The sequence below is a fragment of the Vulpes lagopus genome, chromosome 12, assembly GCF_018345385.1.
Source record: "Vulpes lagopus strain Blue_001 chromosome 12, ASM1834538v1, whole genome shotgun sequence".
NCBI classification, from domain to species: domain Eukaryota; kingdom Metazoa; phylum Chordata; class Mammalia; order Carnivora; family Canidae; genus Vulpes; species Vulpes lagopus.
This window is the reverse complement of record NC_054835.1, coordinates 29,533,246-29,559,845: the sequence shown is the minus strand read 5'-3', so window position 1 is coordinate 29,559,845 and position 26,600 is coordinate 29,533,246.

The window sequence follows — 26,600 nt, the reverse complement described above, 5'->3', positions numbered from 1 at the left end:
ATAAGCTGGAGGTTAAGGAGAATGGGGAATTATTATTTAATGGGTAAGAGTTTCAGTTTGGGAAAGTGAGAAAGTTCTAGAGTTGGATCTTGGTGATGGTTGTACATCAGTGCGAATGTATGTCATTGGTACATTTAAAATGAGTTAAAATGATAAGCTTTGTGTTATATGTATTTTACTGCACACACAAAAAAATCAATCAACCAAATGGAAGAAAATGGAAAAAAAAACAAAATCTCATCCACTGATCCTGCCCAAGAAACATGCTTCCCCAACGTCTGGCTGCCTGGGGTCAGCCCAAGGGTTCCCCTAAAGTGAATGTGAGCAACAGGGCCCTGAGCTAAGGCCAGCACTTGCTAAGATATGAGAACAAGTAGGTGGAACAGGGCAAGAACGTGGACACCTTGGTCTGGGGTTGTGGGTCAGGGGCCTGGGGAGGCTGTATATACTGTTGGAAAGAGATCTGGCTTTAAGTCAGATTGCCTGGGTTTGACTCCTGGCTCTGCCATGTGACCTTGGGCAAGTTACCTTCCCTCTTTGGGCTCTAGCTTCCTCACCTCCAAAATGAGGTAGAAATAATTCCTTCCTGAGAATGAGAGAATGTGTCAAGCGAGGCCCAAAGTCAGAGCTGTGTGGTGGACGGAAACACTGAATTGGAGACAAAGACTTGGAGGAAGTGTCTACTTGGCCTTGGCCTTGCTGCTGGTATGACTTTGGGCAGCACCCTTCCTTGATCTTTCTGGACCTCAGTGTCTCCATCTAGAAGGCAGGGATGATAACACCCGCTCCTCCTACACACCGGGAGGTTGTAAGGTTGCTAAGAGGTGTTCTGTAAATGCAACAGCCTTATATAAAAGTAAAATGGAGGTTAAAAAATAAGGAAATACTGGGCATAATGATAAACAGTTAACCCAGGGTGCTGGTTGTTCATGAAAAGTGATCCTGCATAATATGTGACCATTAAAATGGACAATTATGCAGGCTGGGTAGAAACAAGCAACACCACTTGTGAGAGGTAGAATGCTTACAAAATTATATGTACATGAGGATCAGAACTATGCTGAATTTCGTATAACGTAGACAAAGACTAGAAAGGATCACAGAAAAAGATGTAAGTAATTACCGTGCACGGGCATGGGAAGGATTATGGATGATTTAAACACATTCCTCTAAAATCATTGTTACGTTGTTTTTACAAGAATATGACTTTTAGGGGCACCTGGGTGGCTCAGTGGTTGAGCATCTACCTTAGGCTCAAGTGGTGATTTAGAGTCGCCCATTGGGCTCCCCATGGGGACCCTACTTCTCCCTCTGCTTATGTCTCTGCGTCTCTCTCTGTGTCTCTCATGAATAAATAAATAAAATATTAAAAATAAATATGACTTTTAAAAATAGGTGTGGCAGGGCAGCCCTGGTGGCGCAGCGGTTTAGTACCGCCTGCAGCCCGGGGTGTGATCCTGGAGACTCCGGGATCGAGTCCCACGTTGGGCTCCCTGCATGGAGCCTGCTTCTCCCTCTGCCTGTGTCTCTGCCTCTCTCTCGCTCTCTCTGAATGAATAAATAAATAAATCTTTTTTAAAAAAAATAGGTGTGGCAGGGGGCTCTCTGGGAACAGTTTGCATTTGAATTCTGGCCACAGGGGCCATGGGCTTTGCTGGACCCTGTGTGCCTCATTCACAGATCTTCATGATGGATCAAGGACCCCTCCTGGCCCCACCACTGCCCCAATTCCTCAGCCTCCCACGTGTGATTCCCCCCTGCTTCCTTCTCCTCTGGCCGCTAGCTGTACCCGAGAAACATCGAACTTCCTTATGATGCACTCACGTACCTTCAAAAATAAAACATAGGGACTATGTTTTCTTACTGAAAACTCTTTCATAAGTCAAAGTAATCGTGTCCATTGTTCTTCCGGTCCATTCCCCAGAATGTTTCTTTTGGAAACATTCTATTTCTTTATTTTACATTTTAATGATGTGCTCATTGACTTCCTGCCACCCACCCACCTCCATCCCCCTTCCTCTTGTTCTCCCCACATAATTATGTCACATTTTGGCTACAGCTGTCACTTTGAGAAATGCACAACACTCTTCTTGTCACTGTCCACTAGTCCTGAGGTCCCCCACCTAATGCTGCAGGCTCCCCTCTTCTTTTCTTTTTTAAGATTTTATTTATTTATTCATGAGAGACACAGAGAGAGGCAGAGACTAGGCAGAGGGAGAAGCAGGCTCACTGTGGGGAGCCCAATGCAGGACTTGATCCCTGGGATCATGACCTGAGCCAAAGGCAAATGCTCAACCACTGAGCCATCAGGTGCCCCGGCTTGTCCCCTCTGTCCTTCCATCTCCTCCACTTCTCTGTCATGCATACTTTTACGGTGCCTGATAGATGGCATCCTCATTCTGGTCCATAACTGGAATCAGTGTTTTGCTTAAAGATTGATTCTGAAATCAATGGACAATATTGACATTATTGACACTTACATACACACACAAATGGTTCTTTGCCTGGCCAGTAGCATTCCCGCTTATGCTTGCTTCCTTGTAGTACTTTTCTTTGAGCTGGGTTTTCAAATAGCTTTTTTTTCCCTTTCTTGCACTATTTGACTTCAGCATATTCTCCACTTCCCCCTAATGTTCCATCCCAACAAGTGTTCTATTGAGTTTTTCCTCCCTCCCCAAGATCTTCCTTCTAGAACCTTCTGTCATCTTGCTTCAATCTGGATAATAACCATCTAAGAGCTTCCTTTTATTGATTCCTTGACCTCAACCCACAGTTCCTGAGATTTGGGTGGCTGTTCTTGATTCCCTCCCACCTTATTTTGCCAGAGCATACCAGTAAGTAACATCCTAGGCAGAGGTGTGTTTGGGTAAAATTTCCAAATCTTTAAAAAAAAATTTTTTATTTACCTTAATTTTATTTAAATTCAAGTAATTTACATATAGTATATTATTAGTTTCAGAGGTAGAGTTCAGTGATTCATCACTTGCATATAACACCTAGTGCTCATTACATCACGTGCCTGTCACCCAGTTACCCCATCTCCCCACCCCCCAGCTCCCCCAGCAATTCTCAGTTTGTTTCAGAGTTGGGAGTCTCTTATGATTTGTCTCCCTCTCTGATTTTGTCTTGTTTTATTTTTTCCTTTCTTCCCCTATGATCCTCTGTTTTGTTTCTTAAATTCTACATATGAGTGAGATCATATGAAATTGTCTTTCTCTGATTGACTTATTTCACTTAGCATAATATCCTCTAGTTCCATCCACATTGTTGCAAATGGCAAAATTTAATTTTTTTGATGGCTGAGTAATAGTCCATTGTATGCATATACCACTTTTCTTTATCCATTCATCTGTCGATGGACATCTGAGCTCTTTCCATATTTTGGGTATTGTGGACATTGCTGCTATTAACATTGGGGTGCAGGTGCCCCCTTCAGAAAAACTTCCAAATCTTATGTTTGGAAATTTATTTAGGGGCACCTGGCTGGCTCAGTCACAAGAGCATGCAACTCTTGATCTCAGGGTTGTGAGTTTGAGCTCCACATTGGGTGTAGAGATTACTTAAAAATTAAATTTCAAAGAAAAGAAGGAATTTATTTCTTCTGCCATCATGCTTGATTTTTAATTGCACTGGACATAGAATCATAGGTTGTAAATTAAATTCACTTATAACTTTGAAGGCACTGCTCTATTGCCCTCTCTATTGATGTTCCCATTGAAAATCCTGATCCACTCATTGTTATCACTTTATAAGGACCTGACCTTCTGTGGAATCGTTAGGGTTCTCTTCTTATTCTTGGTGACCTATTATTTCAGTGTTGTTCCCAGGTACAGGCCTTCCTTCCTACGGCGTTCTGATCTTGTGTCCATTACCTCAGAAATTTTCCTGTATTAGTTCTTTGATAATTTCCTCTCCTCTGTTTCTTCTGTCTTCTTTCCCTAGAAACTTCTATTGGTTGAATACTCATTTATTCCTTTATGTCTCTTATTGGTTGATTCTTTTTTTCCATCTCTTTGCCTTGATATTTTCAAATCATGTGAGTATATTTAAGCCTGAGAACAATTTGTCTTTTCAGCATAAAGTCTTATATGAAAATATTTCTTGTTATATTGTTTCTGTAATAACAAAGTGACAGGCATTTCAAACAAATTTTGCTTATGAGTTTAAGGATCACCATAAACATAAGTGAAAATTGCCTTACATGAGCAAGACTTGGAAAGTTTAACCACAAGACAAGGGCAAGGGATTTAAAAGGCATAAAATGAGGATTTGGGGTAACCAAGCTAGGCAGGAACCAGGTAGAACAAAACTGTGATCTTAGCAGGTGCTTTGGGTGTTTCTTCAGTTCACCAGGCTCTTGGGGCATGCTGTCCTCTGCTCCCTGCCAGTGTCAACAAGAAGGTGTGGTGAGCCATGTGGGCAGAGGAGCTGAAAGAGTCCAATCCTCTCTGGGATGGGATCTTTCCTGAGCAAGGCAGCTGGATTAAGAATGGCAAGGGGGTCTTCCTGCCAAGGACAGAAACCAATCTAGATGCTAGGCCAGAGAGGCAGGAGCTAGGCAAACAAATGGAGAACTGGGCTCAGATAAGAGCCCAGGGTTATGCTTGAGTGGATGTTGGTAGCTGGCCAAGAAATTGACAGAAGCTCTGAGTGCAGATGGGGCCCAAGGCTGGGTGGATCAGGAGAAGCAGCACTCACTGGGCTCATGGGGTCAAGGCTTTTCCTCATCCTAAACCCGTTACCTTCTGCTATAGGGCGTTCCTCTAATGAACACAAGGCAACAGAATAGAAAGATACAGCAGAGGTATCTTCAAGGACCTTCTGATGTCCTTGGACCCTGAGTGCATGACTCACCCTTAAGCCTGTGCTCATCCGGGGTGCACACTGTGATGGTGTTTATTTTAAAGATTTTATTTATTTATTCATGAGAGACACAGAGAAAGAGGCAGAGACACAGGCAGAGGGAGAAGCAGGCTCCCTATAGGGCGCCTGATGCAGGACTTGATCCCAGGACCCCAGGGTCACGACCTGAGCCAAAGGCAGATGCTCAACCACTGAGACACCCAGGTGCCCTGGATTCTTTTTTTTTTAAGTGAAGTATAGCTGACACACAATGTTACATTAGTTTTAGGTGTACCACATAGCAATTCAACAAGTCTAATGTTATGCTACACTTACCACAAGTGTGGCTACCACCTGCCACCATATGATGCTATGACAATACCATTGACTAGATTCCTTATGCTGTAGCTGTTCTGCCCATGACTTTTCATTTCATTCAGATTCTTCATCTTTAACAAAGTAAAGGTGGTAACAATCCCACTTAGGAATTTATCCTTTAAGTATGTTTCCTTCAGCATTGCTTACAACTGCAAAAACTTGGAAGTCTATCTATAAATGTCTATCAATGGGGAAATAGTTATAAATTATTACATTCATAATGGAAGACTATGTAGCTGTTAAAAAGATATAGGTAAATCCATATGAGCTGCTATCGAGAAATGTACTCTATTGAGCCATAACTTACATGTAATAAATCCACCACTTCTGAGAATATAGCTCTGTGCATGTTGGCAAATGTAGTCACTTGTTACCATTACCCCATCAAGCTAAGAAAACCAATTTCCATCATCTAAAATTTTCCCTATGCCACTTTTCCATTAATCCTTCCCCACCCACACAAAGAAATTATTATTCTGATTTCTTTCTTTTTATTTTTTTAAGATTTGTATATTTATTTGAGAGAGAGCAAGCAAGTGAGCATGAGTAGAGAGAGGGGCAAAAGGATAGAATCTTCAAGCAGACTCCCCATTGAGGGTGGAACTTGTTTCAGAGCTCAATCTCAGGACCATAAGACCATGACCTGGGCTGGAACCAAGAGCTGGACGCTCAACTGACTGAGCCATCTATGCACCCCAATCATTATTCTAATTTCTAATACCGTAGACTCCTTTTGTCTCTTCTTAAACTTTATGTTTTTGGAATTATAGCTTTTAAAAATATTCAGCTGTGTTGTGGCATTTAACAGTATTTTCCTTCTTGTTTTTTTTTTTTTTTTTAAAGATTTTAATTTATTTATTTGACAGAAAGAGTGAGAAAACACAAGCCAGGGGAGAGGCAGAGGGAGAAGCAAGCTCCCCTATGGAGCAAGGAGCCCTTTGTGGGGCTCAATCTCAGGTCTCTGGGATCACACTCTGAGCCAAAGGCAGCTGCTTAATTTGCTGAGCCACCCAGGCACCCCAGTAGTTTCCTTTTTCTTGCTGCTGTGCCCAGAACCCCAGGATATTCGTGTTCCACTTACCTCAGACACCCTGCCCCAAAAATTCGTATGTTATATCCCCAACACCTTCCTCTCTCCCCCCAGTGTGGCTGTATTTAGAGATGGGTTCTTTAAGGAAGTAATTAAGGTTAAAGGCTAGGGCCCTGATCCCACAGGATTAGTATTTTTTAAAAAAGAGGCACCAGAGAGCTTGCTCTCTCTCTCTCCCCTGAAGGCACAAAGAAAAGATCACGTGAACACAGAGCAGGATGGTGGCTGCCTATAAGCCAAGAGAAGAGGCCTCAGAATCCTACTTTGCCAGCATCTTGATCTTAGACTTCCCATGTTCCAGAACTGTGAGACATAAATTTCTATAATTTAAGTCTGTGATATTTTATGGCAGCATGAGTAGACTTGCTGAGTAGTATTCTGTTTATTTATATATAATGTTGTGTTTATTCTCTAGAGAGGGACATTTGGGCTGTTCCAGTGTGGGGCCATATGTATAATGTGTATGTGTGTATGAGTTCTCTTGGATATATATCTAGGAAGTGAATTTCTCTGTCATATGATAAGTATCTGTTGAACTTTATTAAAAACTGTCATTTTCCCAAGATGATGGTACCATTTCACACTCCAACTAGAAATAAACGAGAGTCCCAGTTGCTCTTGCCAGCACTGAGTATTTTCAGTGTTTTAAATTTTAGCTGTTTAAGCGCTTGTAATGGTCTATCTCATTGTGGTTTTAATTTATATGTTCCCGATGACAAATGATGTGAAGCAGGTGTTCTCATGATTACTGAGTCTTCATATTACTTTTGGAAGCACTTTAAGTCTTGTGTCCTTTTTTATTGCATTGTCTTTTTGTTTTTAAATTGTTATGATTTTTATATACTCTGAATATAAGTCTTTTGTCAGACATATGTATTACAAATATTTTCTGTGGTTTGTCTATTGACTTTCTTGATGGTGTGCTCTGAAGAACAGAGTGATGCACGGTTTATTTATGTTTCTTTTATGGTTAGTCCCTTTTGTGCCCTAAGAAATTTTTGCTTACCCCAAGGTCATGAAGATATTTCCTGGTTCAGAAGGTTTTTCTATAAACCTTATAGTTTCTGCTTTCATATTTAGCCCTCTAATCCATTTGAGTTAATTTTTATGTATGGTGTAAGGTTATAGGTCAAGGCTCATTATTTTCTATATGGAAATTTTTTTCAGTTTTTTTCAGCAACATTAAATTACCTTTGAAAAAGTAAAAATTGGGATCCCTGGGTGGTGCAGCGGTTTGGCGCCTGCCTTTGGCCCAGGGCAGGTTCCTGGAGACCCAGGATCGAATCCCACATCGGGCTCCCGGTGCATGGAGCCTGCTTCTCCCTCTGCCTATGTCTCTGCCTCTCTCTCTCTGTCTCTCTCTCTCTGTGTGTGACTATCATAAATAAATGAAAAATTAAAAAAAAGAAAAAAGAAAAATTCAGGGATCCCTGGGTGGCTCAGTGATTTCACGCCTGCCTTTGGCCCAGGGCGCGATCCTGGAGTCCCAGGATGGAGTCCCACGTCTTGCTCCCTTCATGGAGCCTGCTTCTCCCTCTGCCTGTGTCTCGGCCTCTCTCTCTCTCTCTCTCTCTCTCTCTCTATGTCTATCATAAATAAATAAATCTTTAAAAAAAAAATAGAACAAAAAAGAAAAAGTAAAAATTCAATTGATCCTATGTGTGTATTGGTCTATCTCTGGACTTTTTAAAAAATATTTTATTATTTATTTATTTGACAGAGAGAGAGATAGGAAGTGCACAAGTAGGGGGAGAGGCAGAGGGTGAAGCAGGCCTGATGCAGGGCTCGATCCCAGGACCCCAGGATCATGACCTGAACCAAAGGTGGACACTTAACTGAGTTATGTGCCACCCAGGTGCCCCTGTTCCCATTGATCTTTATGCCAATACCAGAGTAAGTCTTGAAAGCAGGTCTTCCAATTTTGTTGTTTTTCAGAATTGTCTTGACTCTTCTAGAAAACTCTCATTTTTATATAAATTTTAGAATTAGCATATGTAAAAAAACGCTGCTGAGATTTTAGTTAGAATCTATAGATGCATTGATTTTATAGATTAGTTTGCAAGAGAACTGACACCCCAATGATAGTGAGTAAGTCAATGAGCATGGTATATCTTTCCATTTATTTAGATCTTTAAAGTTACTTTCAGGAATATTTCGTAGTTTTCATTTTCATTGTACAGGTCATATTTTGTTAAAATTTTCCTTAAGTATTTAATGGTTTTGGATATTTTTGTTTTTTAAATTTTATTTTTCAATTATTCATTGCTATTATATAGAAACACAATTGATTTTGTACATTGTCTTTGTATCATGCAAATCCTCTTATTAGTCCTGGCAGTGGTTTTACGATTCCTTTGGATTTTCTATGTATTAAATCATGTTACTTCAAATAGCTATATTCTTCATTTTCAATTTTTATACATTTTATTTCTTTTTCTTGCTTTATCACACTGGTTAGGACCTCTAGAACTATGCTGAGCAGTTGTGGTAAGAATGTACATCTTTGTCTTATTCCCAGTCTTAATAAAGTGTTCAGTCTTTCATCACTAAGTAGCTATTAGCTGTAAGTTTTCATAAATGTCCTTTATTAAGTTGAAGAATTTCCACATTATTCTTATTGGCTGAGTTTTCTTTTTTTTTTTTTAATTTTTTTTAAATTTATTTATGATAGTCACAGAGAGAGAGAGAGAGAGGCAGAGACACAGGCGGAGGGAGAAGCAGGCTCCATACACCGGGAGCCCGATGTGGGATTCGATCCCAGGTCTCCAGGATCGCGCCCTGGGCCAAAGGCAGGCGCCAAACCGCTGCGCCACCCAGGGATCCCCTGAGTTTTCTTTTTTTTTAAAAAATCTTGAATCACTTTGTATTTTGTTGAATGTCTTTTCTATATCTATTGAGATGCTCATGTTTGTTTTCCTTTATTCTATTAATATTGAGTTACATTGATAGAGTTTTGAATATTTTTTATTTTTTAAAAGATTTTATTTATTTATTCATGAGAGAAAGAGAGAGAGAGAGAGAGAGGCAGGGACACAGGCAGAGGGAGAAGCAGGCTCCATGCAGGGAGCCAGATGTGGGACTCAATCCCGGGACTCCAGGATCATGCCCTGGGCGGAAGGCAGGCACCAAACAGCTGAGCCACCCAGGGATTCCCTGACTTACTTTTTTTTTTTTTTTTTATGATAGTCACACAGAGAGAGAGAGAGAGAGGCAGAGACACAGGCAGAGGGAGAAGCAGGCTCCATGCACCGGGAGCCCGACGTGGGACTCGATCCCAGGTCTCCAGGATCCTGCCCTGGGCCGAAGGCAGGCGCCAAACCACTGCGCCACCCAGGGATCCCCCCTGACTTACTATTTTAAATCAAAGACAAGGTGGAGTAATAGGGACCAGATTTGCCCTTTTGTCTAAAACAACCAACCAACCAACCAACCAACCAACAAACCAACCAACCAAATATATGAAACAATGGTTGTCATTAGGTAAGACATCAGGCAACAAGAGCTAATAACAACTGAGAGTAAGGAAATAAACAAGGTGAACCTCCCACAATTACCCCTATTTTTTGCCTGGGGAAAGTTTCAAAGCCTTGGTACGGGGGACGGAAGAACCCAAGTGGAGCCCAGCCATTTCCCTAAATTGAGAGGGTGGAGCTGTAAGTCTGGGAAGGCAGAGGTGGGTGGAATTTGCAGAGCAAAGAGAAGATAGAACTGTGTGGGTGTGCACACATGCACCGGTGCACACACCCACCCACCCACATATATACACACACAAGTCTTCAAATACTGGATAGTGTAGGCATCTGAGGAAACTAACTAAGGCTGAAGAAAGAACTACCCAAAAGCATTAGAGAGTACAATCCCTGAAGTCTGCACAGGTCTGGGAATAGTACCTGTTCCACCAGAGTGGAACGCCTTGTAGTTCAGACAAGGCATTTCTGTTGGTGTCACAGAAAAATCTTTCCTCCATAGTGGGGCAGAGTTAGCTCTAGACTAAATGCTACTCAACTCCCACCTGACAAAGTTAAAAAACGAAACCTGAATCAAACTGTGTCTAAGTAACTTAATCACAGCATAGAACAAAGGTCAAGCATATTTATAGGAATAGTAAAATGGGTAGTAATTTTTCATTACACTCTTGGTATTATGATTGATGTAGCATAGAGACTCTGCATTTTTGAAAATCCTTTTCTACAGAGTGGTGAATTTTATTTTGGCAGGCAGTTAAATTTTTGATGGGTCACCTTGCCCTTGTCGAGGCTTGGTTTAACCGTTTGGTTAAGATGGGTTTATTTCAGTGTTGCTCTTATTCCTGGGGCATAGTGCTTCCTCGTAGGGCATGGTCCCTATTTCTAAGACCTGGCTTTCCGGGGTCTCACCGAGTGTCCTGTATTTCTCCACTCTGGCTAAGTCGGAGCTCCAAGTTCTCTTCAGTATTCTGTAATGCCTGCAGTCTCTGTCCACGTCTCAGCTCCTCTGCAGCAGTTTTCTGCTAGACCTTGTGAACTATGGCCCTGGGTCTAGGCAGCCCTTCACTGTTGCAGGGGCCCTTTGTGCACCTCCCTCTGCTCCACACCCTGTAAGCTGTGGTACCTTAGCAGCTCTGCACGCTCACCTGTTTCCTCCCCCAGGCTCTCAGCTTGGGCCCTGCTTATGTCTCTGAAACTTGGAAACCACCTTCCTTGGAAGAAAGCTGGGTGACTATGAGATTTTTCTTCTGAGTTACCTTTCTATCAAGGTAGCACCTTAGCGCTTGCTCAATGCCTAAAATCAGTATCTTTTGCTCACTTTTATAGATATTTATATCTCTAGAAAATGAGACTTCCCCTTCACTCCCCATCTCTGTTCTCCAACTTCTCTGAACTTCCTCTAGTTCCAGGCACACCTTACTTTCTTATACTTAAGAGACTTTTCACTCTTTGTTCCCTCTGCCAGGAATATTGCCTCAGACTCCACCCTACACCCTTACTAAGGCTGATCTCAGCTACTAAGTCATGGCTAAGACTAGAAAATCCATGATGTATTTTTATTCATTTATTTTTATGGAGATAAAATTCACATAAAATTAATCATTTTAAAGTGAACAATCCAATGGCATTCAGTATGTTCATAATGTTGTATAACCACCACCTCTGTCTATTTCTGAAACATTTTCATTAATCCAAAATGAAACTCTTTGCCTATTAAAAAGCTCCTGGCAGCCACCAATCTTCTTCTGTTTCTATGGATTTATTCATTCTGGATAATTCATATACATGGAGTGAGCTCTGCCTCTTGTGTCTGGCTTTTGCACCTAGTGTGTTTTCAAGTTTCATCCACATGGTAGCATCATACCAGTACTTCATTCCTTTTTATGACTGAATAATAATCTCTTGTGCGGATATAGCACAATCTGTTTAGCCATTCATCAGTTGATGGTCATTGTTGCTTCTTCCCTTTGGCTACCGTGACTAGTGTTGCTATGAACATATGTGTGCATGTATTTGTTTGAGTACCTCTTTGTAGTTCTGGGCGTATACCAAGGAGTGTAATTGCAAGGTCATATGGCAATTCTATATTTAACTTTTGGAGGAACTGCCACATTATTTTCCACAGTGGGTGAACCCTTTTACATTCCTATCAGTGGTGTACAAAGGTTCTAATTTCTCCACTTCCCTGCCAACACTTGCTCATTTCCATAAAAAAAAAAAATAGCCATCCTGGTGGGTATGAAGTGGTATCTCACTGGTTTTGACTTGTGCTTTTCCAATGGACCAATGACTTTGGACATGTTTTCATGTGCTTACTGGCCATTTGTGTATCTTTCAGGAAATGTGCATTCAAATCTTTTGCCTATTTTTAAATTATGATGTATTTTAAGTGAAAATAGTTAATATGTATGCTATGATCTCGGTTTGGTAAAGTAACAAACATTATGGGTTGTATGTGCATGCACGTGTGTGTGTGTGTGTGTGTGTGTGTGTATACATACATACATGCATAGGACACAGTGGTTAGATGTACAAACTTTAGAATAACACTGCCTGGTTTGTATCCTGGTTCTGATATCACATATACAACCATGGACTAGTTAGTTACCTAAACTCTCCGTGTCTCCGTTTCCTTACCTTTGAGCTGGAGATAAATAACCTGTTTGTGTTGCAGTCAGGATGAAGGGAGAGTCCATGCAAAGGGCTTAGAACAGTGCTCAGGAGCACTGTGACTACTTTTGGTATCTGTTGTTTATATAATAATAATAACAACAATAGCATGTGGCTATGCATTGGCATATGCATAGATAAAAAGTGGGTAAGTAAAGAATCAAATGGTAATAGGAATTTCTTTTTTTTTTTTTTAAGAGTTTATTTATTTATTCATGAGAAACAGAGAGAGAGAAAGAGAGGCAGAGACACAGGCAGAGGGAGAAGCAGGCTCCATGCTTAATGGAGCCCAATGCTTAATGGAGCCTAATGAAGCCCAATGTGGGACTTGATCCCAGGACTCCAGGGATCACGCCCTGGGCCAAAGGCAGTCGCCAAACCACTGAGCCACCCAGGGATCCCCAGTAACAGGAATTTATGCTGGAGAATAGGACTGGAAGGGAATGGGGCACTTCCTCTTTCTAATGAATGTAGTTTCGTACTATTTGAATTTGTCAAAATGAGCATGTGTTAAAACATGAAGATTTTTTAAAGCTTAATGATGTAAAAATAAGGGAACTTTCTGCTTTAAAATTTAACTTTAACCATAATCCTCTATCCAGGCTCTACAGTTGCCAGATGGCCTTATTTTTTTCTTATGGCTTTTCTGGGGCAGCCATTTGAAGAAGTTTTCCAAGGAAGGGCTGTGAGGTGGCCCCTGTGTACCTCTCCAGAGATTACCCCTTTACTCCCCATCTCTGTTCTCCAACTTCTCAGAACTTCCTCTAGCTCCTGGCACACCCTACTTTCTTATGCTTAAGAGACTTTTCATTCTTTGTTCCCTCTGCCAGGAATATTGCCTCAGACTCCACCCTACACCCTTACTATCCTCCTTGAACTTACTTGCTCGGGAAAGTCTTCCTTTATCCCTCTTCCAAGCTGAGTTGGGTGTCTCTCCAGTCCCAGTACTTGTCTAATGCTCTGTGTGACCCCAGGTTCACCTCTTGTTACACCACCCTGATAGTAAACTTGTAGAGTAGAGCCATATTTATTTCCATCATGGCTTCGCAGCGCTATCCTGAAAGGCTACATATGATGGGAAACATGGGAAATGCCGACAGCATTTGTAGAATGAAAGAATGAAGGAGGGTGAGGTGCGGTTCTCCAGTAAAAAACCCAAGCTTCAGCCCTCTACTGTGTGTCCTGGCTTATTTGGTACACCTACATACCTCATAAACACAGAGCTTTCAGGATCTAAAGAAAACCCTCTAGAGGAAATCTCCTCAAATGGAAAGCTAAGTAGATCATAGACCCTTGCTTCTTCACACAATTGAGCTGCCTATAGATTTCCAAGAACTGACGGTTATCACTCATCTAATTCTCCTGGATGTTATCAAAGGCTCATTTCCTTCTTTGAAATAAAGCAATATGGTTCCCCCCTGCAAGCCTATGAGTCTCAAAACAGCCACCCCCTCAAGTTCCAGTGGTGGTGCAGCTGTTTTTTTAAAAAATAAAAATAATTAGAAAAATATTTTTACCTCCCTGTGAAATAAATAAGTCAAAGTTTCCAAAATTTCCACACACACACACACACACACACACACACACACACACACAGAGACAAAAAGATGTACTGAGTGTCCAGTACATGTTCCTGGCATGGGTACACCACGGGGTTGGGAAGCTAACACTGAGTTAGGCCTCTAAGCATGCTTCAGAACAATGGTGCACAAATGAGGCATGACATAAATGCGTTACCAGAACAACTGAGCTCCCATGATGCCAGGCCGGAAGAGTGCATCCTTTTTTTTTTTTTTTTTTTTTTAAGATTTGTTTCTTTGAGAGACAGAGAGAGTGGGGAGAGGGTCAGAGGGAGAGACTCTTCAAGCAGATTCCCCACTGAGTGCAGAGCCCACTGAGTGGGGCTTGATCTCACGACCCATGAGATTGTGAACTGAGCTGAAATCAAGAATGGGATACTTAACTGACTGAGCCACCCAGGTGCCCTGAGAGTACATCCTTCTGCGAGCTGATGTCCAGGTCAGTGTATTAACACTAAACTTGAAAAATCCATTGTAGGTTACTGGTATTATTATTGGTGTAAGCTATTCTAACTATGGTTATCTTTGGCTTGTGTGCTTGATGGTATGTGTATTTAGGTAGTTGTTACATTGATGGTGGGGTTGACTGTGTCTTCTACTTGTTATTTTAAAATTTTTCTCATGGGATTTATGGGATTCTGTGAATAATAAACAATGGCTCTTATTATTCTGTGTGAACAATAATGGAATTATAGGTTCAGGAATGATTAGGATACAGAAGAGCTTCCTATATCTTAATATAAGTGAGGTACCAATCATGGCCAACTTAGGAGAGATGCTCAACTTGTCTTGTCCCATGGGGTCCAGTGAGGCCTATCTCTTAAGCTCAGCTGCCCTGGGGGCTCACAAGAGATGAGCAGACCTTCTTGCTGAAGCACCCTTGCATCTCCTGATGCACACTTGCCACCTAACAGCAGTGGCTAGGAGGCTGGCGTTGCTGGTGTCCCAAGATGCCTGGTGTCCCAAGATGCCTCAGCTGCCTGGTGTCCCAAGATGCCTCAGCTTCCTGCTGAGACTGGGGCTGATCTCTCTTGAGATTTCTGGAGCAGCCAATGATGCAGATCTGGCTTTCTCAAAGGGATTTGTAGCCAGAGGTGGAGGTAGCTGTAGTCTGAGTTACATTTCTGCTTCTTAGTATCCAAGACAGACCTGAGAGTCTCACAGTGCCAATAACATTAATATTAATCACCACCACCACCATCACAGTTAACATTTGAGTGTTTGCTGTGTGCCAGGGATTCTGCAAAACACTTGAGATGGAACATTTTATTTGATCTTCCCAAGAATCCTGTGGGGTTTATCCCCATTTTACAAATAAGGAAAATTATTTGTAAATAAGGCCGAGCCACTTGCTCAAGGTCACTTAACTCATAAGAGGGGGAGTTAAGATATAAACCCAGGTGGCAGTTTGTGAGTGGCAGTGGGCACACCCCATGTAACCTCCAATGAGTCGCATCCTTGCATAATCCTGCCCCCTTGAATGTGGGCAGAACCTGTGACTCGCCTGTAATACATAGAAAATGCCTAGGTGATGGATGTCACTCCCAGGATTACACTACCTCTTATAAAACTCTGTCTTAGCCAACTGGAGCAAGAGAGAGCTTCCTGATGGCCTTATACAAGTGAGCACATTTTGTGAACTGCCTACAGAGAGGGCCACATGGCAGGGACCTGAAGGTGACCTTTGGACCCTGAGGCCCATGTCTCACTGACAGCCAGTAAGAAGCTATGGCCTTCACTCATACAGCCTCAAGTAGAAAATTCTGCCAATAACCTGTATGAGTTGGGGAGAGAATAATTTTCTACTTGAGCCTCCAGATGAGAACACAGCTTGGCAGCAGCACCTTGTTTGCAGCCTCGGGAGACCTTGAGTGGAGAATCCAGCTATGATAGCTGTCCATGCTTGGACTCTTGGCCTATGGGCACCATGAGCTAATTGTGTGTTAATTCTAAACCACTATGTGTGTGAGTAGTTATGCAACACAGAGACCTCACACACAGCCCACTTCACCTCCACGGCATCCACCCTGCAATAGGTGCCTGCACTCTGCTGTACGCATCCTCCTGCAGAGTTCATCTTTCCTTTGCCAGGGAGTTCCAGCCTTGTTTTCTGGAAAAGGCTCAGAGCGAGGGAATACGGGGCTACTTTCTGATAGGAGGCAGAGAAGCAGGGGATCTAGGGGCAATCAACTGCTTATCTGAAAGAAGATTAGCAGGAAGCATGTGGAGCCCTCCTGCCTTGTGACATTTCTAGGCGAGCAGAGACTTTGGGTTAGGATTAAGGCATAATATCTGAGGACTGGTTCCAGCAAAAATGTGCTCTAATGATATTATATGGTGGGAAGGGGAGTATATTGAGATTTGAACCTATAGTTCCATAATGATGATGTGTAACTGCGTTAGCACTGAGCTTCTAAGGAACATTTCACCATGACTTACAGAGCCGCCATTTAAAGTATGGCCCATAGTCAACATGTAGTTGGAGTGGCATCGCATCTGTAGGATACTTTCAGTTTTTCTATGTCATTGATCATGGCACTGAAAGTCAACACCGCAGGACAGGGCTGCCTGCATAATCCTTCCGGAAATAAAACAGGCCTATGTGTGAGGACTGAAACCAGAAGGATCCTCTTCCTTGTTGATCACGTGTGTGCCCCATCAGGACTGTGCAGAGCCACGTGTCAAGCCATTTAAAAAGGTGTTTCCAGTTCTGTCTCGATCCCCTAGGACATTAAACTCCTTAATACACTGTCACTGGAGGCTGAGGGCCACAAAAGTCCCCACCCAGGGCAATCCTACTCTCCAGATTGAGCTGGCACTCTCCTGGTGAGCCATTAAATCACCCTTACTGATCATACTTTCCTTTTTTTTTTTAAATTTTCTTTTTATTTATCTATGATAGTCATACAGAGAGAGAGAGAGAGAGGCAGAGACATAGGCAAAGGGAGAAGCAGGCTCCATGCACCAGGAGCCCGACGTGGGATTTGATCCCGGGTCTCCAGATCGCGCCCTGGGCCAAAGGCAGGCACCAAACTGCTGTGCCACCCAGGGATCCCTGATCATACTTTCCAAAGAAGGGAAAGGAACACCCATAGCCTGAGCTTGAAGACCCAGGCTTGGGGCTGGTGTCTAGGGAGCTGGCCTGCCCAGCCTTGGGGTAGCAATTTGGTTTCTTAGTAAGCTGCCTCAAGAAAGAGGAACAGTTACGTATTCATCTCTTCATGGAAGCCATAAGACATCCGGGCCCTGCCTCTATGTTGCACCCTGAAGGGATGAAGCATTTGACTGTTTAAAACTGTCTTGCAGACATGGCAACTGAACAAGGTTGCTGCCTACCCCCACCCCCCCGCTGCCATGCCCAATCCCTGTCCATCTGCATTCCCGAACCAGGATGGCCTGGGGAGGTGGCGAAGCTCTGGGCTTTGGAAGAAGTGCAAGAGGACTTTCTACATGAGGGCCAAGTGAGTGGCAGGTGAACAGCCTCAGGGAGGTGGGGTGAGGAGGGCTCCCGAGAGAGCCTGGCCCCTGAGGGTCAAAGATTCCCATGCTGCTGTCTACATGTGATGGCAAGAGGTTGGGCTGGAGCTGGATGGGTGGTCTGAGTCTTTGGGTCATCTTGGGGAGACCAAGCAGGACAAGGGGTATTTGCATCAAGCAAAACAGAGACAGGCATCAATGTTAGCCAAAAGCTGATATGCACCTTGAGAAGACAGGGGAAGCACAAGACAAAAGATGTATAAAACCCAGAGTGCATCACTCTAAGCCCCAACTGTGAAAAATACATGAACGAGACTGACAAGACAACAAATGAACCCACTAGAGACCTCGGAAAGTATGAAGGTGAAGTGGCTCCTGGATCTCACTACCTGTGACAATGGAGGTGAATGGAGCTCGTGGTACAGGTCTCTTCTGAGCACGACAGCTCTTCCTCCATCCTCTTCACCCTGGACCCATTCAGTGCCAAAGTCCTTGGGTGTGCTTTACTGTTTCCATTTTACATTGATCATATTTTCACATTGTGTTTCCTCTTTTCCTATTCTCTGACTTTGACTAGTTGGGTCAGGTTCCCGTTTATTCTGTTGCCCACTTGCTCAGCTAAGGAGTCCTATTGCACTTCCCTAAATGCAGTTAAACAGGGGGACCTTCCCTTTCCCTCCATTTCTAAAACAGTACACATCTCTCTACTATTATTTGACAATAGCAGGCCAACTAAGGACAACAGAACACAAATATAGATGGTATGGGTCCCCGGTGACTGAGGAGCTTCCATGTGTAGCCAAGACCACCTATTTTGGGGTTTATTTTACAAGAAAAAAAACAGCTTCCATATCTGCCTCCGGGATTTGGGATTTTCTGTGACAGGCAGCAATGATGGATTACGCTGTTCAAACATTTCCTCTCTACCCCTGTGGGCAGATAAAATATTCCCATTATATTGAGGACAGGCTCGGTCACATGCCTAGTTTTGGCCAATGAAGACATGGCAGAAAGGACCTGTGCCACCCCTAAGAGAAGCTCTGAGAGCCACTCTGACATCCCACCATTTCTCTTTTCCTCTGCCATGAGCCCAGCGATGCCCTGGTAGGGGGCACTCTCACAGTCCAGATCCCAAGGTGAAGTGCACATAGAGCAGAGCCTCAGCCCCCACCCACAATGGACCAGTTGTTTAAGCAAGAACTAAATCTTGCAAGCCCCTGAGATTTTGGCATCACTTGTTAACTCACATAACCCAGTCTATTCAGTGGAATGCAATCCTCATACATAATCCTAGCTACTGGTGTTTGTGCCTAAAATTGATCTCACTCAGCAAGGCATCAGACCATCTAATATGTAATCACCACCCTGGACTTAATAATTGACACCGTTTCCCGAGAAAGTGATGATGGGGACTTAGAGAGGTCAGGTCACCTTCCCCAGAACCGCACAGCCAGTCAGGGGAGCAGAGCCAGGTTTCAAACCTGGGACTCAATCCCTTGCTCATTTTGCTGCAAGAAGCTGCCTCATGAGACAGGAGCAGCTTCCCTGGCATCATAAATGCATAAAATGCATGAGGAACTGTGTGGCTCCTGCGGGGGGGTTTTCTCATCCAGTGCCATGTTTTGCTGGAGTGACACATGGCTCCCCAAGTTTCTGATGGTTACCCTTGCAATCTTATTGACTTCTCATGAGATAAGGATCCTCCAACCCCCAGATTTTCCATGCTTTTTTAAAAGAAAAGACCAAAAACTGAACGGTTGATGCCCGACTCCCATCGCCAAACTGGGCATGAAAATGAACTTTTAGTTCAAGCACCAAGTACTCTCTGAATCAGAGACCTGAATAATCTGTTGTCTGAGTCTAGGGGGAGGTTATCCTCAGGCTCACCTTTGTGCAGTAATTCTAGGCTTCCCGCTAGACCTGGATCTCAGGGGCATGTAGTGAGCAGAACAGGGTCCCCATTATCCAGGAGCCCGGGGCTCCCTGCCTCTCCCGCTTCACACTTCTCAGTTTGGCAGAATGGCTGCCTCCTCCAGGAAACTCAGGCAGTCCCCAGCCGTCGCCCTGGGAGAGAGCAGAACTTGGTCAAGGGCGCCTTTCACGAGGGGAAAAAAATCATCCAAAAACCTCACCGTGGCATAAACCTGACCATTCAGGCCCCCCTCATGGACCTCAGCAGGGGAAGCGGGAGGTGGGAATGAAATGCAGGAGAGAGAAGAAAGGAGCTCCTTGAAGTTGATGCTGAACGTGAGCAAGAACACTGTGCAAGTTTCAGTTTGATGGGGGAGGGAGGAAAGGGGGGCAGGCGGGGGCGGGGTGGGGGGGGAAGCATCAACATTTCCATAGACGAGATCGTTTGTTTTTACCTTGACATTTTCCCTACCTGAGTTTTTACGAAAGTGGATTTCTGGATCTCTGGGCTGTAATTTGGGGCATAATGATGAAAAAAGTTGGTTTGGACCAAAGCACATTCAAAAGCTCTGCTTCTACAAAGCTGATTTTTTGCCTCCTGCTCCTCTCCAGGGATTATGCAGTTTTCTGATCAAGGCTCTTTCTGACCTTCATGCCCATCCTGAGCTGTACAAGTCAGAGATCACCGTCCCCCAGCCTAGGCATAGGAGGGAGGTGATAGGGGTGGGGGAGAAAAACCTGGTGGGCTGGAAAGGGTAAAATAGGGGTGCACCAAGAACGGTGTTGGAACACCAGAGGTGATAAATCCATTGGAGGGTTTGGGTTGCCATCTGCATAGTGGAGAAGGGACTGTTACTAGCGTACCCATGAGAGAGGTAGATGCCCCAGGCTGGGTGGGCCATCATAAGGTGGATTGGACTTGGATCATGATTTTTTTTTTAGATTTTATTTATTTATTCATGAGAGAGGCAGAGACATAGGCAGAGGGAGAAGCAGGCTTCCTGTGGGGAGCCTGATGCGAGACTCCATCCCAGGACCTCGGGATCATGCCTGGGCTAAAGGCAGATGCTCAACCACTGAGCCACCCAGGAGCCCTCCTCTCCGGTATTTAAAAAACTTTCTCCCAAAGTGAGGATGGATGGAGAAGACGCTCAAGTCACCTCTGTAGCTGGTGGAGTATGAGTGAACAACTATCGTATAACCACTCCAAAACAATAGCATTAATTATTCCTTGCAGGTCTATAGAAAAACTATGGTTCTCTAGTGTGGCCTACCTGAGGCCGATCATGGCTTGGCTTGCTCCCGCTCTTTTTTTTTTTTTTTTTAAGATTTTATTTATTTATTCATGAGAGACACACACACACACACACACACACACACAGAGAGAGAGAGAGAGAGAGAGAGAGAGAGAGGCAGAGACACAGGCAGAGGGAGAAGCAGGCTTCATGTAGGGAGCCTGATGTGGGACTCGATCCCGGGACTCCAGGATCACGCCCTGGGCCGAAGGTAGGCGCTAAACCACTGAGCCACCCAGGGATCCCCTGCTCCTGCTCTTTTGCTCTTTTCTGAGCTGATGTGGTGGCTGGAGACTGGCTGGTCTAGGAAGGCTTCATTCCTATGTGAGGTGATTGGCTAGTTTTTGGCTCCAGCAATGGGGGTGACTGAGTCATGAGTCTCTCTCAGAATCCAGCAGGCCAGCCTGGGCTTGTTCTCTGGGTGGTGGCAGAGTTCCCAGAGAATGAGAAGAAGTATGAAAGGTTTTGAAGAACTGGCTCAGCATCACTTACTATGTTCCATCTGCCAAAGCAGGTCATGTGGTCAGCCTGGATTCAGGGATTGGGGAAATCTACTCCATCTCTTGATTGGAGGAACTACAAAGTCACATTATCAATGGCATAGGTGCAGGTTGATGGAGAATTAGGGACAGATTTGTAATCAGCCTACACAAAGGGATTGGCTGTATTTGTGAGATGGCTGACTCAGGCCACGGGTATGCTGTGTGACCTGGAACCCAAGCCATCTCTGTGTGGAGTAGACCCACAGAGGAATCAGACCACAGTGCTACCCTTAATGGGGCTGTCTCCCTAAGCAAGCAATTGCAGAGCCAAAGGGTGTCCCACATCCAAAATATTGCCTATGGTTCCTTCTCTCAGTACCTACCTGAGTGCTTCCTGCAGTTTACAGAAAGGGAGACCATAAAATCAGGGCATTGTTTTTCATGAATATTTCTTTTTGAAACAAGATTTGAACTCACTAAGCATTGTTTTTTAGAAACACACGATCACAGTACGGCTGCTCTGTAGTTTGATGGGTTCTTGCTGACTTCCTAAGACATGTACTCATGGAAGAGGGAGGAGGAACAACCTAAGCCTTGTGGCTGAAGGGTGATAAATCAAGCTTCGTAAATCTAGGCCACAGATGTGACCTACCAAGGACAGTAGTGAACCGCGGTGGCCTATCCGCGGTGAGATCAGAGAGCTCAATCACTTACCTTTTACGTATGAGTTGGTCTTGAATTATGACCCTAGGGCCACCTGCACAGGCTGATGATGCCTCCATCTCTGAGAGAAAAGGAGTGGCTCTGGTGGGGTGGCCCGACTCCCTGATCACCCCACTTCCACCCTATGGAGATCGTATTGGAAAAATGGAAAGCCACTTCTCACCAAAAGGACGATCCGGCAGATATTGCTGGTTGCCCACCTAAAAGCTACTCCTTACTGCTCGCCCCCCGCCACCACAGTGCTTCCTCCCCTGCCAACGAAACCCTACTTTGGTTCTAGCACAGGTAGCAATAGCCACGTGTTTTGGCAAGGTGGTACTCTCTCCGCAGCCCCAGAGATTGAATGATGATGGTCCAAGCCAACCATGGCTCTGCCCTGCTCCTGTGCTAGTGATTGGTCTAAGGATGGACATGTGACCCAGTTTCTGGCCAACAGTACTTAAGAGGAAGTCGGCTGAGGGCTTCTGGGAGAGATTTCTCCTTCATGAAAAGAGAGATGCGCCAAAAGAAACCTTTATACCTTCCTCCTGGTCCTAGACTTCGTTGTTAGAGGACGAAGTGATGTTTTGAGGCATGGCGGTCAGCTGCTCGCCACAAAGGGAAGGCCAAGAGAACCTTTTCAAGCTGACCTAAGCCCTGACGTCATTGAGTCGTGGAGCCAACCTGGAACCAGGGACAGAATTCAGCAGACGTACTGAGGCAGCAGCGCTTGTGTGTAGCTGTGCTGTCTGACTGGTCGGGCATTGGTTCTGATTCGCCATTGACTGGGCTGGATTGACTGTTCAACTGTTCAGTGTTCTGAATACCACCCTTGTCCCTTTGTTTGGAGCCAGTACCTCTGGATTTATTGTTACGTAGTGAAAAATATACCCTCTTGCTCAAGCCACATTAACTGAATATTCCCTTACTTATAGCCAAAAACATCCTGATATGCTTAGGGATCATGGGAACTTGCTCATGTCTGAACTGTGCATGTGACTATTTCACTTGCAGGGCTCTGGGGGCTGGTAGCCCTGTCAGCATCTCCCCTATTCTTTCCCCCAACCCTACTCCCAAATACGAGGCAACAATAATATTTTCCCCTGGTATCGGCTCCCTGAGATTTTTTTAATAAAAGGTAGTGGTGGTGAGGTTAAGACAACTATCTAATATCTGTGTCTGGAAAAGGAAGCTATCACAGCTCTATCCATGTGCTGTATCTACTCTTCATGGAAGGGTTGAGATAGAAATTTATCCTCTTTGGCAGAAAGTAGGAGATTTAGCTAAGTTCTGCTTAATCTGTCCATTTGCTCTTTTGCTAGACCATTTGATTAGCCATATTGATAATGTCCCTTTTAGGAATGAGGCTTGGGTATCCATCAGTCACCCAGACAACCAATCAATGTCCTTGATGCATGCCATTGGTAAAACAGGCAACTTCAGGGTGAAGGTCTGTGGACATGCTCACTGTGTTGTGTTGCAATTATTTTTTTCTGTGTCCATCTTCCCTGCTGGACTGTGAGCAACTTAATGGCAAGGACCACATTTTTAATCTCTGTATTGTTAAATTTGGCAACAGAGTCTGGCCCATACAGGGTGCTTGATAGATGATTTGTTGAAAGAAAAATAGAATGTATTATATACAAAATTATTTTAAAATGCATGTCCTGCCAAGAGTAGATTACTTTTATGGCCACAGAATAACTTACTTTCTATCTGGCTGTCTGAAAAAATTCTAATTAGGGATAATGGAATATCTTATCCCATTTTTAAAACCAAGACATTCAAAATACGCTTCAAGGGGAGTCAACTTATCTTTCCATGTGCTTTTTGTGGCGTATTTGTGCCTAGAAAGCCTTTTCTTATGGGAAGATGATGCTTCTTAAAGCAGCTCTCCTCCTAAATGGGAGGACGAAAAGTGGAAATATTATTCTCAGGGTTAAAAAAAAGAAGATTTTTCATGAATCACTAAGTAGTGTGTTTGAACTAACTTTAAAAGCTGACTTAAGAAACTAGATAAAATATATTTCTATCTCTGCTAACTATCTCTCACCATGTCAGCTCATCTGAAGCCTCCCTGAGATCCGTGAGGGACAGCATGTAAGCTGTGCTTCAGATGGCCATCTGAAAACTCATCAAATAGCAAGGTATGAAAAACAAAATCACCTCCAAAACTTTAGAATTGCATTGATCTGTGGCATAAAGCCCTCGCCACAGGAAGAGAAATGATGGATTTGAGGCTCACAGGAGGGTTCGTTTAAAGTGCTTTGTGTTTTTCTTTTTTTTAATTTATGTATGGAATTGCCCGGGAGTAGTAAATAGACTTTATTTGCTGTATTTCGAGGAAGATAAAATTATTAGGACTGTCTGTATTTCAAAGCCAGGGAAAACAAAAACAGCTTTGAAGCCTCTCCTCCTGTTTTTTTTTTTCTTTTTCTTAATCTTCTAAGAGATGGTCTTGATAATGTTTATTCTTTTCTTCTTTCTAAAACAGTTGAAAGTACTCTTTTTCTCAGTTAAAATAGCAATCTGGTTTTTAATTAGGTCAGGTAAGGTACCCATTGAGCACCACAGATTATTTAAATGATTGCAAAAGGGCAAGCAGGAATTTTTGGATAGCATCGTTCCCCCTTCTCCCCAAATCTTTCTCCTCCTCTCCCTAACCACACGTGGCTCCCACCAGGAACACATCCTGCTCTTTGTGGGGTGGGCTGCTTATTTGGATTTATAAACACCATCTGGACAAGTTTCTCCACTGTATTTCCCCAATAACCAAGGAGATAAGCCATTTCTGTCTGCTTGGAGATAATATGTAGAGTTTTTGTTTCAATTGGTGGGCATGGGGAAGGAGACACAAGCCTACACTATGCGCAGCTGGCAAAGACTGATGGGCAGGGCTTTCTTTTCAATTTTCACATACTAGGGAATATCAGTTTTCCACAGAACCCCATGGGATTCTCCACCACAGCCTGGAGCAGTCTTCAGAAACTTTTTCTGCCAAGGGTCACATAGTAAATAATTAGGCTTTGTGGGACATTTGGTGTCTGTCACAACTACTCAATGTTGCACAAAGGCAGCCATAAACAACATGGAACTGAACAGGCATGACTGTTCAATAAAGCTTTATTTACAAAAACAGGTCATGGCTCAGTCATGCTCTGGCTTGGAACATCTCTCAGTGGTTTGCCTGATGGGGGCCTAAGTTGTAGTTGTTTGAATGATGATGACCTGCCTGCTGTCATACAGAGGTGCTTGACCCAACAGTGGTTCTGACCCCTTCTGATAAGTCCATCGCACCACCCAACCTGTGTCCAGGCCATACGTTTACATGATGGAGACCTGGTGAGCATTATAGCATATATCCCTGAATTAATGAGCTTGCCAGCTGTCCTTTTTTTTTCTTTTTTAAGACTTTATTTATTTATTTGAGAGAGAACAAGAGCACAGAGGGAGAGGGAGGGGGAGAAGCAGACTCCTTGCTGAGCAGAGAGCCCAATGTGGCCCTCAATCCTAGGACCGTGAGATCATGACCTGAGCTGAAGGCAGACACTTAACCGACTGACTCACCCAGGCAACCCTTTGCCAGCTGTTCTTGTTGAGGTCCTAATAGTGTCCCACCTCAATCATGGTGACCATCTTCTCCCCATCCAAAAATTCCATTCGTTGGTCTCTTCTTCACACTTTCAACTAGGGCTAGCTTTCTGGAACACAGTCTAATCACAGAGTTCTTATTTGAACAATGGCTGATAAAGAAAAGTCCAATCATGGCACTCAAGACTCTTCCTAAGCTGGTAACAGGATGACTTTTCCATTAGGCCTCATATGTATAGTGCCTGGAGCCCATGATACTTTGGGGGGCCGAATAACATGTTTTAATTTATTTTAATGTAGGAAAAAAATGAGTATAATAATAAAAATGGGGCAGCCCTGGTGGCTCAGCGGTTTAGCGCCACCTTCAGCCCAGGGCATGATCCTAGAGACCCAGGATTGAGTCCCACATCAGGCTCCCGGTGTGGAGCCTGCTTCTCCCTCTGCCTGTGTCTCTGCCTCTCTCTCTGTCTATGTCTCTCATGAATAAATAAATAAAATCTTTAAAAATAATAATAATAATGAATGGGACACCTGGGTGGCTCAGTGTTTGAGCATCTGCCTTCAGCTCAGGGCATGATCCCAGGGTCCTGGAATCAAGTCCCGCATTGCGGTCCCCGCAGGGAGCTTACTTCTCCCTCTGCCTGTGTCTCTGCATCTCTCTCTGTGTCTCTCATGAACAAATAAATAAAATATTTTAAAGAAATAATAATGAATATATGATAATGAACCCAGCCTGAATGCCTGAATTTTATTCATCTTTAAATTCATGCAGGCATAAATAAAATTTTTAAAAATTTTTTCATAAACGAAGAGGCCCATGAAGGCAAAAGTATGTAAGGTCCTTTCTAAGATTACCATATAAAAGATAGAATTCCCAGTTAAATTTGAATTTCAGATAAACAATGAAGATATTGCACAGGGCATACTTATCCTAAAAACTTATTTGTTGTTTATCTGAAATTCAAATTAACTGGGCATCCTGTTCTTCTGAAATTTAAGCTTTTTTTTTTTAAGATTTTATTTATTTATTCATGAGAGACACAGAGAGAGAGGCAGAGACATAGAGGGAGAAAGAAGCAAGCTCTGCCCCTCCGCCCCCAACCAGGGAGCCCAAT